The following is a 15,931-nucleotide window of genomic DNA, read 5'->3' as shown; positions in this document are numbered from 1 at the left end:
CAGGAAGACCATTATTTGGGTCTATTATCTGGACCCATTTCCTCCCTTGGGACACCCTGCCTCTCAGGCTACACCTATGCTCATTCCTGACGTTGGTAGATAGTCATTGATTCTATAGAAGACTTGCACATTGGATCAGTGGTTCTTACACTTGAGTGTGCACCAGAATTACCTGGAGGGCATGCCAAACCCAGAGAGCCCACTTCTGTATATATATAGTACATACAGGGTGGTGTCCAAGAATCTGGCCCTCTAACAAGTTCCTAGGTGATGCTCTTGCTGTTGGTCAAGAGATCAACTTTGAGAATGACTGGGCAGGCATCATTCATCAGTCCTGCTCCTCTTTCCTCATGGGTCCTGACTCAGCTCAAAATCCTCCCAATAGAGCAGTTTAGAACCTTGCTCCCCAAAGTGCTCAGGGATCAGGAGCATCAGCATCACCTGGGAGTTGGACAGAAATTTGGAACTTTAAGCCCCACCACACAATCTGTATTTAACACAATCCCTGAATGATCGGTATACACAATAAAGTTTCAGAAGCATGGGTCTAGGCAACCAGAGTTACACTAGAGTTGAAACCTGTTTGTTTGACATAACCCAACCATTTTATTTTGGAAATGAGAAAACAAAAGCCCACAGGAATCAAACAACTCCCCTTCTAGACACAGCAGATTTTCCTGGGTTTGCCAAAGTGACAACTTAGTTAAAGTGTGAGCTGATAACCTTCAAAATGCATCACTGATCCCAAACCCCACCATCTCTAGTGGTACCATTGCATTTTTAAATAGGTCTTAGAAATGGAGGCTTTTGGACTTCAGGGGAAGGTAGGCTAATAATCGTGTATTGGTGGAGCTAACTAGTTCCTCCCAATCCCCTACCCCAAACACCCATTTATGGCTGGAATTCTGGGCTGTGAGTATCCAAGGCTTCATTCCAGTCACTGTTACTCTCCATTGAATGAGGTAGGAGACCCTATACTCACTAGCCCTATAATCTTAGAGAGATATCTCTGTTTCTTTTCTCAAAAACATCCCACCACATTGTAGGGAGTTCCAGAAAGAAGAGAATATTGCTTTGACATATCACAGGGAAGGTTTGTATGACATTGTGTACTTTATTTAAGTTGAGAAGGGAAAGGCCCAGTACGTGTTTAAACATAGAGTGGTACAGGCCCAAGTGACAAGCCAATTGGCAGGTCTTCAGTCCTGGCCAGCGGAGCCCTGGAGGGGATATCCAGGGCTAGGAGTTGGGGGGTGTGGTGTGGGTCACCCTGATTTACCAGTCAGGCAGGCTTAATTTGATCTGTCCCACCACCATCCTCAATTGTTAAAGAAACAAAGAGAGTGGTTTTTATCTTTAATTATGGAGTCCTTAGAGAATCTAGTAGAAACTATGGACTTCCCTCATCAAACAGAAGTGCACATTTGGGTCATGCACATTTGTGAATACAATTTCAGGGGTTTTAGAGCCCCTGAGGTCCAGCCATGGATCTCTAGGGGATTCAAAGACCCCAGGCAAAGAACTCTTGATCAGTGCTCTGAGTAAGTGCTTGTTCAAAGCACACAGCTGGTTAGTGGCAGAAAGGGCACCAGGCCTCCTAACTGTCTGCTCAGGGCTCATTAGAAGACCCTAAAGTCTACCATTCAGAGAAACTTAAGGAAATAGCTCAAATTTAGAAGCTTAACCTTGTTGAGTTCAAACCTCAAAATAATGTCTGGCCTGTACATCTCTGAAAGTCAAATGAAAAGCAAAGGTCTAAGTGGATGTGTTCAATCTATAAATATGTATCAAGCACCTACTATGTAAGAGACTGTTCAAAGCACAGGACAAAGCAGCAAACCAGTCAGATACTGGCTCTGCCCTTGGGATGTCTATGGTCCAGTCAGGGAGACAGAAAAAGAACAAGACTAATAATTAGGAGTTGCTGCTTAATGAGCATTATAAAGGTTATCTTGAACTCTTTTGGAGAAATTGTGCTAAATAAATGATTAACTTTAATGCCATAAATAGTGTCAAACCCTCGTGTTTATGAATAATTAAAGGTGCTTCCATTACAAAAACACAAAGTTCAGGACCCCTCTGTTTAGCTGTGACTCTGTGAGTGGCTGTCCCAGCCTGGAGCTGCAACTCTAGCATGTTCCTGTGGGTTTTTCATTCGATGTATATGCACTGGTGCCTATTCTGCCTCTGGGAGAGAGATGAGGTGAGCCATTTGGAGCCACAGCCAGACTCACTGATCTGAATAGTCTGTAAATATTTACAGTATCTGCAGCACTCCTTCTCACATCAAATGCTGGGGATAATCAGAAAAACTAATGAACTCAAGCCGACCCCATGTTACGCTATGATAAATATTTAGATGGTGCATTTGGGGATGACGGCTATGGAGCACTGGGGAAGTGGCAGTGGCCACTTTGTTCTAAAGAGGAAAAAAATCATCATCAGTCTCTTTCCAAAGGTCTAGAATAAAGTTAGAGGAGAATGAAACATCCCATTTGGGGAACCATTGGTGCTCAGGCTCCTCCTTACCTTGGCGCTCAGAAGCTTACCTTTGTAGTGGGTAGTAGATTCATGGGGAGTCTAATTTCTTAGCACAGCTGTTGAGTCCATCAGAGATGGAAGGTTTGGTGAATGGAGTTATGTCTTTTAGCCCCTTAAAGTTTATTATAAATGCTGTTGGTGGTTTTTTTTTTTTTTAAGTTTTGAGTATATGAGAAGGCTGTTAGGGGAACCCACCCCCTGACTTGGAGAAGTGATAAATTACTGGGACAGTGATAATTATCTTAGTCTCTTTGAGCTGCTATAACAACATACTGGGGGGCTTATAGACAACAGAAATTTATTTCCCATAGTTCTAGAGGCTGGAAGTGGGAGATCAGGGTGCCAGGATGGTCGGGTGAGGGCACGCTCCCAGATTGCAGACTTCTCACCACCCACACATGATGGAAGGGGCTGAGAACATTCTCTGGAGCCTCTTTATAAGGGCACTAATCCTCTTCATGAGGCTCCACTCTCATGACTTAGACTCCTCCCAGAGGCTCTACCCCTTAATATCATTACCTTTAGGGGTTAAATTTTATTTATTTATTTATTTATTTATTTATTTATTTATTTATTTATTTATTTTTAAAAAGATTTTATTTATTTATTCATGAGAGACACAGACAGGGAGGCAGAGACATAGGCAGAAGCAGGCTTCCCATAGGGAACTTGATGTGGGAATTGATCCCAGGACACCGGGATCATGACCTGAGCTAAAAGCACTCAACCACTGAGCCACCCAGGCGTCCCTCAACATATGAATTTTAGGGATGCATAAATGCTCAGACTATAGCTGTAAAGTAAGACCCACAACCTGAAATGTGAGCCACACTAGAAGGGAGTCCAAAGTGTCCAGAGAATTTCTTTGTTTTTCAAATACCCAGGTGAGAGAATATGGTTGGGCTTCTCTCTCTCTGCCAAGCTGAGCCCCAGAGCACTTTGGCAATTGCAAGTCAAAGGTGTTGGAGTCTGGCATGCTTCACTTTGCTCCCTCACCACTTGGCCCACAATGGGCTTGGCTGCCCTAGGACATTAGGCTGTCTGGGGAAGCCAACTGAGTTCTCTGGGACCCTCTTCCTACCACCACCGAGGAGATCATGGATGTCGGTGTGCTTTCCAGTTGGGGACTAGGTCTCTATTCACATCTGGTGTCTTATTGCACATCCAGGAAGGAAGTGCTGAACTAACTCAGGAAAGATACATTTGGGATAGGGCAAAAATGCCAACTCCTGAAACATTTCTTCTCAAGATACTTTTTCCTAGAAAAAGTATCCCCAAACTATCAGAATCCAAACCCTCAGCTGGTCGGGACTGGGCCCATTATCTACATAGACAGGGCGAGTAGAGGAACAAGGAGAGGCACACATATTGTGACCTCAGTCCAGTTAGAAACCTAATTTGGATGATTCGTATTTGAAATCATTCTTCTATCCCAAGAAAAAAGTAGTATTTACTGCCAGTTTTAAAAAAATTTTGAATCATGTCTCCATTGTGATCTACTCTGATCGACACACAAGGACACTGGTATGGGCATAAGTATGGCCATTTCCCACAGGTTTGGCCATTTCCTCACTTAGACAATTAAGACCTTAGAGAGAAGTTATGGTGGTTGTTTTTAATGAAATGTTGAAAATAAGTTTTGACTTTTGGGGGACTGAACCAACTCATAAGATCAGTGAAAAGGATTGAACCAATTTAGAGAAAGAATCAAAGATTCTTGCCAAGCTCCAAGCACACCAGGTGGCCAATATTGGCACACACAGGTATCAACGGCGTGGGGGTGGAGGAAGCACCACTTGGCCAGGTGCCTTCTTTCATATTAAGCTTCCTGTGCTCTGTCTCTTCCAGGTGTGGCTCTGCCATCCAGAAAAACTCATTTTCCTGCCAATCTCTTGGAGACTTTAAGCAAATATTCTGTCTCATTGTAACTTTATGCATTTAGGGTTTGCTCCCAGGTATTCCCTAGAGGGCTCTAGGAAGTTCAGGCCTTAAAGCACTGTGCTCAGCCAAATAAAAGGAAGCCAAGATCATCTCATGGAGGTGGGAAAAGGAGTCATTGCTTTGAGGAACATGGCTGAGTAGATTTTCGGACTTGAGCAATGACCTGGGCTGGACATTTTTAGCAGCAGAAGCCAAAAAGGAAATGCCTGGGCGACACGGTGTCTGCCTTCTCATAGCATGGAACCTACCCATTCATTAGCATCATCTGCTGAGTGGCTGAGGATTGAAATGGAGAAGTTTGCAGGCGCAGCAAAATTAGTAGGAACAGTCTGTTAACTTGGTGGGCTGTGACATAATTTTCCATTATCACGTGACAAGCCAGGGGCTAATTGCATTCTACTTCTGTCTCCTAAACCTTTCTGACTCTCCCCTGGACATCAAGTTAGTATCTTTTTATGGCCAAACTGTGACCTTTGTTGAGAACTTATCTACAAGATTTTGTGATTCGGAGATCTTAAACTCTGTCCACCCATTGGGTCAGATCAGCCAAGGGTTGTGGTCTCTTGAGATGTGTACCTAGCTGGGCCAAGGGATATGTGACATCTCTAGCAGGAGGGAGCAAGAGTGAATGATTCTTTGGTTTCCTCATCTGTAAAATAAATATGATTTTTCTTGCCTCTTGGAGTGACTATCAGCATACCATGAGGCGATATGTGTGCAGGACACCACACACCAATCATGGGGCAGGGGTGCTGGGGCAAGGTGGAGCAGCCCCATGCTGTGCTGTAGTCACCCACAGATGGAAAGACTTAGGCAGTGTTTCTTACCTCTCTTTCTCTTTTAAAAGATGTATTTATTCATTTGAAAGAGAGAGAGAGAAAGAGAGTGAGCATGCTTGCCAGTGGGGGGAGGAGCCACAGGAGAGAATCTTCAAGCAGACTCCCTGCTAAGCAGGGAGCATGACTCAGGGGCTCATAATTGGACCTGAAACTAAGAATTGGATGCTCAACCGGCTGAGCCACCCGGGTGCCCCAGACCTAGGGCAGTGCTGCTTAACTCTTTCATTGTGACATAACCTATTTGAGAATCAAATGAAAGCCATGGTTTCTCTCCATATTAAAAAAAAAAATGGGAATGATGGTAAGCTTTCCTGAGCACATACTATGTGTTAGGAGCTACACTGAGTGCTTCCATGGGCTATCTGATCTCTGAACAACCCTAGAAGGCAGATACTACTTATTATTGCCACGTGCTTGGCCACAGCCATAACTAGTGTATTAATTTCCTGGGGCTGCCATAACAAAATATAACAGAGTGACTTAAAACAATCGAAATTGATTCTCTCACAGCCCTGGAGGCTGGAAGTCTGAGATCAAAGTGTCTATGGTAGGGCCATGCTTTCTCAAAGGCTCAAGGAGGGAATCTGTTCCATGTCTTGCTCTGGGCATCTATGTTGCTGGCGATTCTTGGCTTTTCTTGGTTTGTAGTTGAATTACTTCAGCCTCTGGCCCTGGTGTCATAGGGCATTCTGCATGTGTGCCTCTCGCTGTGTCTCCTTCCCCTCTTCTTACAAAGATGCCAGTCATTCTGGGTTAGGGCCCACTCTGATGATATCATCTTAACTATGACAACTGCAAGGCTCTATTTCCAAATCAGGTCACATTTCAAGGTACTGGGGGTAGGACTTCAACATATTTTTTTTTTTTTGGAAAGCTCTATCAACTCCTCACTTTTAGTGAGTAGTAAAGTCAAGATTTGAACCCAAGTCATCTAGCTCCAGGGCCTGGCCCCTCAACCTCCATACTGAACTACTTCCATGAAAACACATATAGGCACATGCACCAAAAAACTGTATGCAATGCCAAGTCATTCCTGGCCCTCTGGAAGCCACCATGAACCACGAAGTAGTTAGAGTGGCCTTCCCTTCCCATCTAGGGGGCAGTGGCTCAGAAAGCCAGGGCTGCAGAGACAGTGACCCTGGAAGGCTGTGATCAGGAGGCAAAGGGAGAACTTTGACAGAATCAGACTCTAGAGGCTGAGTTCTGGAGCCCTTAGCCTGGTGAGTGGTCCTGAGCATGCTCTGAACACATGGGAGATTGTCCTCAGAGGACCCAGTAGAAACCAGGCAGGAGAGGACTTCTTTACCACCATTATTTTTAAGCACCTGTTTGCCTGCCCAGCATGGTGCTGGGGAACAGGGATCCTAAGGTAGGTTTATAAGCCATCTTGGCCCTCCAAAATTTGGAACCTGGTAGTGTAAAAGTCAAGAGGGGCCATGACTCAGAATGGGCAACACATTCCAATCTATGGAAGAGCCAGCTGCTTGTCAGAAATAGAGGTTGCAGCCATGGGGACAGGACAGCTCTGGGGCAGGGAGTTCTGAACGCACCAAAGTCGGGTGATCCCTGAAATCCAGGCTGCTTCTCCCGTGGTTTTCAGGTCCTTCTGTGCATCTGTGCTGTTGCACCTGCTGTGACTTCAGCTTGAAACGCTCCTCCCTGTGTGTCTGGTAAACTCCTCTTCATCCTCCGCATGCCCTAGAGAAGTAGCTTCAATGTTATATTCTCTGTGGGCTGCTCCCCACTTGGCCACCATCACCCTTTGTTCTACTATCAGTTGGGACCATCACTTCCCTGTTTCTGACCTGTATCACCCAGTAGACAATGGGACCACTGGAGGCAGAACATCACCTTCTTCATCTTTGGGTCCCTAGAGCACAGGACAGTGCCTGTCTCCTCATTCATTAGTCAGTGTGTGGGCATGTCTGTTGACTGAATACAGGTGAAAGCAGGGAATTGGCCACACATGGTTGAAAGGAGTGGCTGGTAATATGCAGATATGTCCACCTCTGATGCTTCTATTGGACTTTGGGATCTTCTAACCAATGCCTTCGTGGGTAAGTATACGGCTCAAAGGCATGTGCCCCAGGTTCAAAACCTAGCTCCTAAACTTCTGTATCCTCGGCAAATTACTTGACCTCCCTGATCCTCAATTTTCTCACTTATAAGCAGGTGACATTAACTATATGACCTACTTGGCAGTGGGGAGTGTGTGGAGGGCACATGGGAGAGAGAAAGAAAATCGTGTAACATCCTTTGTACAATTCCTGACGCATAAATAAGCATTCATAAGTAGTTGTTATTGTGAAGAATATCATTGTCATTATGATAACAATGACTCACACTGAAGGCATCTACACAGGCCAGGGCTGGGGTCTTCGTTAGTTAGCTTTATCAGGAATATTTAACCCAATCCCTTTTGCTGGGCATAGCTCTCAACAACAACTACCAAAATCCTTTCAAGATTGGCAACAGGTTTCTTTCAAATGGTGCAGCCTCCTGACACAAAATAGATTTTCAAGACACAAATGTTTCCTTAAGAATTACACTTTCAGGGGTGCCTGGGTGGCTCAGTTGGTTAAGCGTCTGCCTTTGACTTGGGTAATGATCTTAGGATCCTGGGATTGAGTCCTGCATGGGGCTTCCTGCTCAGCTGGGGGGGTCTGCTTCTCCCTCTCCCTCTGTGCTCTCTTGCTTGCTCTTTATCAAGTAAATAAATAATATCTTAAAAAAATAAAATAAAAAAAGTACATTTTCAGGGGTCCATTACCCTTCCAACAATAGTCCATGCATCCTGAAAGTGAGGTGTTTGATCCTTTCTCCTCAGAAGGATTGAGATGAGATGAGAAAATAAAATTCATTGTCAGAGTGGGCTATGAGATCCCTGGGGAGCAGAAGGAGGCAGGCACTGTGTGGGAGAGCATGTGTCCTGACATGGGACAAAAAAGGAGCCTGGAAAGCATGGCTCATCCAAGCTTCTCACCAAGAGACCCTTGGCACTTTCTTCCTGCACGTTTTAAAGATGACTTTTCCTTCCAAATTCAAGTCTGTATTTCTGAGCAGTAAGAGTTCAGAGGCCATTCTGAAGTGACACAGCATGATGTTGTAGATTTGAGCTCTAGTTCTCATCCTGTCATCAACTCTCTGTGTGTCTTTGGGCAGGCTACTTAACCTCTCTGAGCTTGGTTTTCTCATCTACAAAAGGAGCACTGGACTAAATGCTGAAGATGCTTTCCAGTTCTCACCTTTGTTGAGGTTTATGTCAGGGAGGTAGTTTTTCTATTGACCAGCTCTGTGTCCACCTCATGGTGTGAAAGTCCCATTCACATTGAGAAGGTCAACCAGAGCTGCATTTAAATTTCAGCACAATCACCTAACCAGGTTGAGGGGCTTGGGACACATCTCTATCACCAAACCTCAGCTTTCTCTTCTGTAAAACAGAGAAACCTTACCTGCTTCGCTGGATCGTGGTACAGCCTTAATGAAGTAGTATTTTCAGTTTCTAGCTTAGCACTAGCCAGGCCTCAGGGCAGGTCAGTTTCTCTTTTTTTTCTAATGCTCATCATCACCAACCTCCTTTTCCGGTCCAGATGCTCTGCTCTTCCCTTCCCATTCTGGCAAAGCCTGGACCAGGAAGGTGGGAATTATAGTAAAATGTTCTTACCCCATGAGCCCTTGGGCCAGTCCTGTTTTCCAGCCCTCTTCCCAAAATTGGAGCTAAGTGCCCTTTCCAAATTCATGAACGTTCTTCTTCTGATGAGGAGGATGCAAACAGCATCCATTGCATGTGGCAGGCTCTGCACTGAGTGATGCTTTAGGAGTGTTCTTTGCATCCTTTTGCTTTTGACACACCGAGGATGGCATTACATCCATTTAATAGAGGAAGAAATGGACACTTGGGGAAGACTTGATAACTTGCCCCATCGGCAAGAAAACAACCACTACACTGGGCAGAAGCCCAACTTCTTGATGGACTAGGCTCTCCTCTCTGCTGCCCTGGTAACAGACTTCCTGCCTCATGTCACCTTGAGCATTTGGGTGGAGTTAAGTCAAAGCCTTCGGCCAGGCAGGAAGGAAAAGGATGTGTGAGAACAGTGGGGCTGGAGAGGGTGGGCAGCTGGAAGGGGTGGTGTCTCGGGGCTGGGGGTAAGGCTGCAGCTTGGTGACCCCCTTCCACCAGCATCCACCTCAATGCTCTGCCAATGATCACGGCTCCTTCTTGGCAGAGAAGCTAGAGAAAGAGGAAACAGGGGCATGGGACCCAGGAAGTCAGAGACCGGAGAGCAAGCCATCAGCCAGGAATGAGCAGAGCTCACCAGGCCCCGGTGTGGGTTTTTCTCCTTCTGGTATGTGTGTTGAGCTGGGCCCTGCCTGGGATTCTGTGCTCTAGGCATGGTCAGCTTGTCTCCTGAAGCCTAAGGCAAGAGTGTCCCACTCCAGATCCAGTTTTTCTCCCAGAAACAGCCCTGGGGTGGAAATCTCACAGCAGCAGAACTGAGGGGTTAAGATTTCGTTTTGTCTGGGCTTGCAGTCTAGTGCTGCTGGGTTGGCTGTGGGACCGGAGCCAATTGCCTCAGTTTTCTCATCTGTAGAATGAGATTAAAAACAAACCTTAAAACTTTAAGGTTTGATTTATGTAAAGATGAGGAACATGAAACCCTAGGCACCACCTGTGACACAGGTAGGAGCTCATTAATGGTCATTAAATGTTCAGAGATCTTACTGGTAGCACATCCCGCCTAGATGGGTCTTTGGGTCATAATATTAAACCAACTTAGCAACTTTGCAGAAATCTACGGATCCACACTTCCAGATCCAACAGTGTGCCCTCCCAGACAAGCAGACATCTGCCAATGACAACCACTAAACTTGATCCAATGTTTACTGACTTCTAGGAACACGACGAAAGCATTTATTGTTTATAAGTTTATCTGGTCTTCACTCTAACCCTATGTCAAGTAAAGTACGATTTTATTTTCATCATCCTCAGTGTTAGGGGATAACTTCACGTGCTCAAAGTTACACAACTAGGATAGGGCAAAGCCAGGACTGGACAGCAGAGTGCCCTGAGCCATGAGGTGATGCTACCTCTTCAATTGTAGCTAAGCAAACTTTCATCACTTCTCATCTTGTAAAGTAGAGGGCTGAAGAAGATTTTAGGAAGGTGGCAAGTGGGCTTTTTATTCAAAGTTACTCTCTGATTTGGGGAGAAGACTTGAATCTCTGAAGAGGTGGCTTAACTTTTCCCTTGACCTAAAAGACAAAATGCATGAGCTTAACATTCTTTGTGGTCACCTGGAAGACAACATCAATGCCAAATTCTGCTTCATAATCCACAATTCAATATAATGGGAGGAAAATGTATGGTCTTTGTACTGGTTTGGGTATCCCCAAAAAAGATATGTCATGACTCTGAAGGTCACCTTATTTGGAAATAGGGTCTTCCCAGGTTTCATCAAGATAGGATGAGGTGATACAAGATTAGGGGGACCTTAATCCAATCACTGGTATCCTTGTAAGAAGAGGAAAAACTGGATAGACACTGACAGACAAGAGAATGAGAACATGTGAGGACAGAGGCAGAGGCTGAAGAGACGCAGCAAGAAGACAAGGAATGCCAAGGCTTCCCATAATCCCCAGAAGGTAGGAAGTAGCAAGGAAAGAGTCTCCCCTGAAACCTTCAGAGAGAGCATGGCCTTGCCAACACCTTGATTTTAGACTTCTGGTCTCCCGAATTGTGAGCAAATATATTTCTCTCGTATTAAGCTGCCCAATTTGTGCAAATTTGTTAGAGGAGCCTATGAAACACATACAGTCTGCTAGAAGGGGAACTCTGGAGTCACCTTGGAAACTATTTCATCTAAATGTACCTGATAGATGGGGAAACAGAGGCCCAGACTGGTTGATTTACTGGTTGATTTACTCGCTGCAGGTCAGCGAGTTTAGGGTAAATCAGTAATCACACCATGAAGGGCCACTTCAGGGTTAGGATAGGTGACAGGATAGGTTCACTGTCCATGAACCCAGACAGTGCCCAATGTCACTAAACAGAGTGAATCTTCTGCCCAATGTGGGGCTTGGGGGCTCCATGATACCATACATATGGCAAAGAGTACTTCAGCCTTCTGGGTAGGAGTTCCCTTTTTGGGCTGACATCACTGGACCTTAAGGAAAGCTGTGTCCTGCCCCCTACTCAGCACACACACCCTCCCCAGGCAACTGCAGAGCAGGTTTTGAATGTCAAGCAAGCTTTATGGGCTGCATTCTTCATGCAGAGGGAAGGCCCTGGCTAAGGTGGGATAGTTTCCCACATGGTTAGCTTTTGAAAAGTTTCTGTATGAAAAGATATGGGCACAATGGTACCGACTTGTCTCCTTTCTTTCCTAATTTGAAAATATTGAACATACCTGAAGACTCAGCTAACAATCGTCAATCTTTGGGAAGCAAGCATTAGAAATCTTGAAGTGACCATCCAATGCATGGAAGACAGATGCCAATAACCCTCTGAGGTCACCTCTTTCCACTTGACCCTGCTAGGGGACTTTAGGGGAACACTCCTGGCTGATTGTCCTGCCAAGTGGTGCTGAGAGTCAGGCCCCTGCTGGTATACTATGACCCTATAAGAACCTTCTGAAACCAAGCCCTCTGCCCCATTTAGGAAACGCACCTCCGATTTTCTGAATATTGGGGAGAATGGGATCTGATCACACAGATAGTTGTCTCATTTGTTTTATTTTGGAGGTCATCCCCATCCCCATGACCGCATCGCATCCGCCATCTTTGGAAAATGGATGATGTCATCTCTTCCCTGTTTTATTTATTTATTTACTTATAATTATTCACCTGTGTGTTGTTAAGTTTTTGCTTTTAATACAAGTGCATGAGCCATTCATTTGAAAAATTCACTAGTAGTTGAATCCTTGCCTTTTTTAGATTTTACCATCTTTTCAAACTATGAGTCATATTTTCATCTTCAAAAACTATTGAAATATGAAATCACTGCTATTTTCCTCTTAATAAAGATGACAGTCAATTTCAGTGATTGACTTTAAGATCAGCAACCATTATTTTGGGTTCAGATCACTGCGTGAGACCTGTAAGCAGGAAATTAACTCCTCTGAGCATGCAGAGGATGGGAGTGGTTCCAGAAGCTTCTTTCCTGGCCTAGAAAGAGTTTGAGGAGCAGAGGTGGGCCGTGGCACTCTAATGGGCTTTGCCCCTCTCTTTCTTAAGTTATACCCCTCATAAAAAATAAAAATAAAAAAAATAAAAAAAGCAAGCTGTCCTTGCTTTCAATATGGGGGAAGTGGTGCTTTTCCTGCAGACAATGGCTGCCCCAGAGTGGGGTGTGTGTGGGGGGGTGGGACTTCCAGAAACACAGATATCACAGAAGATGCTGCTTTCCATGGCCCTATAGGGACAAAGAATCAATGTCCTTGATTGAATTGATTAGATTCTCCAGGAAAACAAGTACTTTGACTCTGTCTGGGCTTCTCCCAGACATTGACCAGCTATTTGCCTGAATTGGTTATTCTAGCTCTGCACAGGTAGGTTAGTGTCTGAGTTCCCTGAAGGATTTAACATCAAGAAGTTTCCCATAAATGTCATGGATTTCTCCAGATCCCTCTCCCTCTCTCTCTCTCACTCTCGCTCTCACTCTCCCTCTCTCCTCCCTGCTGCCCTCACTAAAAGATAACAACTTTACAGGAATAGCCATGCTGGCCCCTTCCCATCAAGGGCCATGAAGATGTTCGGGGCGGAAGGACCCCTTGAGCCCTGGTAGAGCCAAGACTAAATCCCGCCTGTCTACGCCCACCCCCAGCATATGGGCTGGATAAAAACAATGCCCCTCATCCTCTGCAATCATATCCAACTACCCCCAAGCCCTATTGTGTAGAGATTCTGGTGTTGCCTGGGAGTTCATACTGTGTTCTCGTGTTAGAACTTGCAAAGTTATTTTCTAAGGCAGGTAGGAAGCCTTAAGTGCACTTCAGTGCTACAGCAGAAGAGAGGAAGCACCGGCTTTGCTCCGACCACCCCCACTCTGTGGACCCCAGAGGCCTTCTAGACAGCTGACCACACAGCTTTCACCAGCTCACCTTCCTGTTGCACAGGGACCCCAGGACTCGCCTTGGGACATTACCGCCCTGGGCTCTGCCCCCCTTCCCCACCTGGGACCTCACTCCCCACCCTGGAGTTGTCTCTCCTCCACCAAGAGCCTGAAGCTGGACCTTCCTCCCCCTACCATGCCTCCACATCCCCTCAGAGGCGACTCATTCAGGAGCTTCTGAGGCCGGTGTCATTTCTCAATTGTTGGAGAATATATTAAATTCTTGATAGTGATTCTTTACTCTTAAATACAAAACCAGCCCTTTCAAAGGCCCCCTGAAGGGCCAAGAACATGCCCTGACTGTAGAGAAGGAAACATTTTATCCCAGTGGTTTTTAAGCAGAGAAACACCCAATTGATTGGGCCGCCGAAGTGTGAAATCATTTACGCAGCGCGTCGGCAGGGGCAGCCACGGGCTCCCCAGGCCAAGCCCAGGCCCAGCCGGCTCTTCACGATCATTGCCTCCCATCAGACTCCCTTCCTTAGTGCACGCAGCGTGGGAGGGAAGGGCACCGAACTGTCTGGTGCCTGCAAATTAATTGTATGCCCACAGCTTTGCAGAATCATTCACTTGGGCTCTGGAATCTTCCTTCTGACACATATGGAGAGCCAGGCCTGGCTTCCAAAGTCTTCCTGGGGTCTTTGCTCCACTGAAAATGGAGCAAAATAGGGATAGTGAATTGGTAAGTTGAGGCAGAACTGGACTAGGACTGAGCTAGCTAGCTCTGTGACTCTGAGCAAGCTACCTCACCTCTCTGAGCATCATTTGCCTGCCTATAAAATGGGACTAATACTAGTACCCACCTCCTAGAGTGGCCGTGAGGATTACCTGAGGTAAATGTTTGCAGCAATCAGCACGGTGCGTGGCATATGCTATGTGCTCAGGAAATGCCGGGCATCAACACCAACACCATGTTCTTCCTTATGACTCTAAATTTGGCCTCTAGGCTATTGGCATGGAAGAAGCCAGGAACCACGGTGATGATCCCTTCTGCATCCTGCTCACTGCCAGGAGGGTTGGTGCTGGCAAGTTATCCCCGCAGTGAGTCCCGTAAACAACGTCTGTCCTAGAGTTTTTCTCCTAGAGATCAGAACAGCTTTGTGGAAAATGGGCTCCCCTGGCCCACGATGAGACTCTATGTCACCAGAGGTGTCCTAGCGGAGGCTGGGGACACTCATTTATGATCTTGGAGAAGGATTTTTTTTACCCAGCCAAGGGCATCCGGGCCCCCCACTTCCAATTCCCATGATCTGTGTTGCTATGGAAGCAGTTGCTTTGCATCACATGTTGGTCAATCCATTAACAACTTTTGTCAATTTTTTCGTTTCATAATTTTTTTTTTTTATTGAGTGTCTACTAGGTTCCGAGGAGCTTCCCGAGGAACTTGACGCAGAGAGAGGAGCTATCAGAAGGTGAAGGAAAAGATGCTTGAAGGAATGGAACACAGGACGACATGGAGACGGAGACACGGTTATTGTAAATCGAGTGGACAGGAAAGATCTCTCCTGGGAGGTGGAATTGGGTCTGACACAATAAGAAGGACCCAGTAATGCGAAGAGCAGAGAACACAAGATCCCAGGCAGAGTGAATAGCAAATACGAATGCTGTGGGTGTGAGAATAGTTCCATGGGGTCGGGGGGAGCACAAAGAAGGCCTGAGGGCTGAATCCTGCCCCAGGGGAAAGGGCCAATAAGGTAAAGCCAGACGTGCAGATAAGGGTCCAGTCCCTGCAGGGCCTTGGGGACCTTGGCTTTATTCAAAAGCAATGGGAAGCCATTGAAGGGTTTTAAGGAAGGGTGACATCTTTGGACTGACCCAAAGTAAACACATTTGAATGCAGGATCACCCTTTGTCATTGTCTCTTTCAGATGGTAAGAAACTATTTTCCAGGCATAGACCAAAGTAAGAAGGGGAAAACTCTACTAAGGAGTCCAGGGAAGTAAATGTGGAGGCCATCCTGATTTACGGTGAAATGGGCTTTGAAATGCTAGGAACATATTCCCAACCAATTCCTGAGTCGTTGGGACTGCTTTCAGCTCACTTGGGCCATAATGAAGGTGGTCCTTATCAGTCTGAGCTTGAGCTGCCTTAATTAGACCCAGATTCTCTATCTTTAAATTGGTCTTACATCAAAGGTGGAGTTATAATTGCAGGTGATGCATTCGCGAGCTGCATTGTTATGTAGCACGCGGCTGCCAGCAGGTTGTGTTGGGATTATTGAAAAGCAATTTGCAGGGGAGGTCTATGGGGGAAAGGTAGTTCACCTCACTAAGCCTGAAAAAAAAGGCAATAGATAGCTTGAGGTCTTGGAGAAAACATGTTTAACAAGAGGTATTAAAAAAAAAAAAAACCCTTCAGCATTTTGCCAGGTCTATTTTGCATGCACATCTGGCTTAAGCCATTCCCGGCTCTGAGACACGTGGCTGGGAGCGTCCACGTCGTTAGAGGTCATTGCTGGTCTGCGGTCGATATGGCCCTAGGACTGGTGTGTGGGTCAGAA

The sequence above is a fragment of the Canis lupus genome, chromosome 29, assembly GCF_048164855.1.
Source record: "Canis lupus baileyi chromosome 29, mCanLup2.hap1, whole genome shotgun sequence".
Taxonomy (NCBI): domain Eukaryota; kingdom Metazoa; phylum Chordata; class Mammalia; order Carnivora; family Canidae; genus Canis; species Canis lupus.
This window is presented reverse-complemented; position numbering follows the sequence as displayed.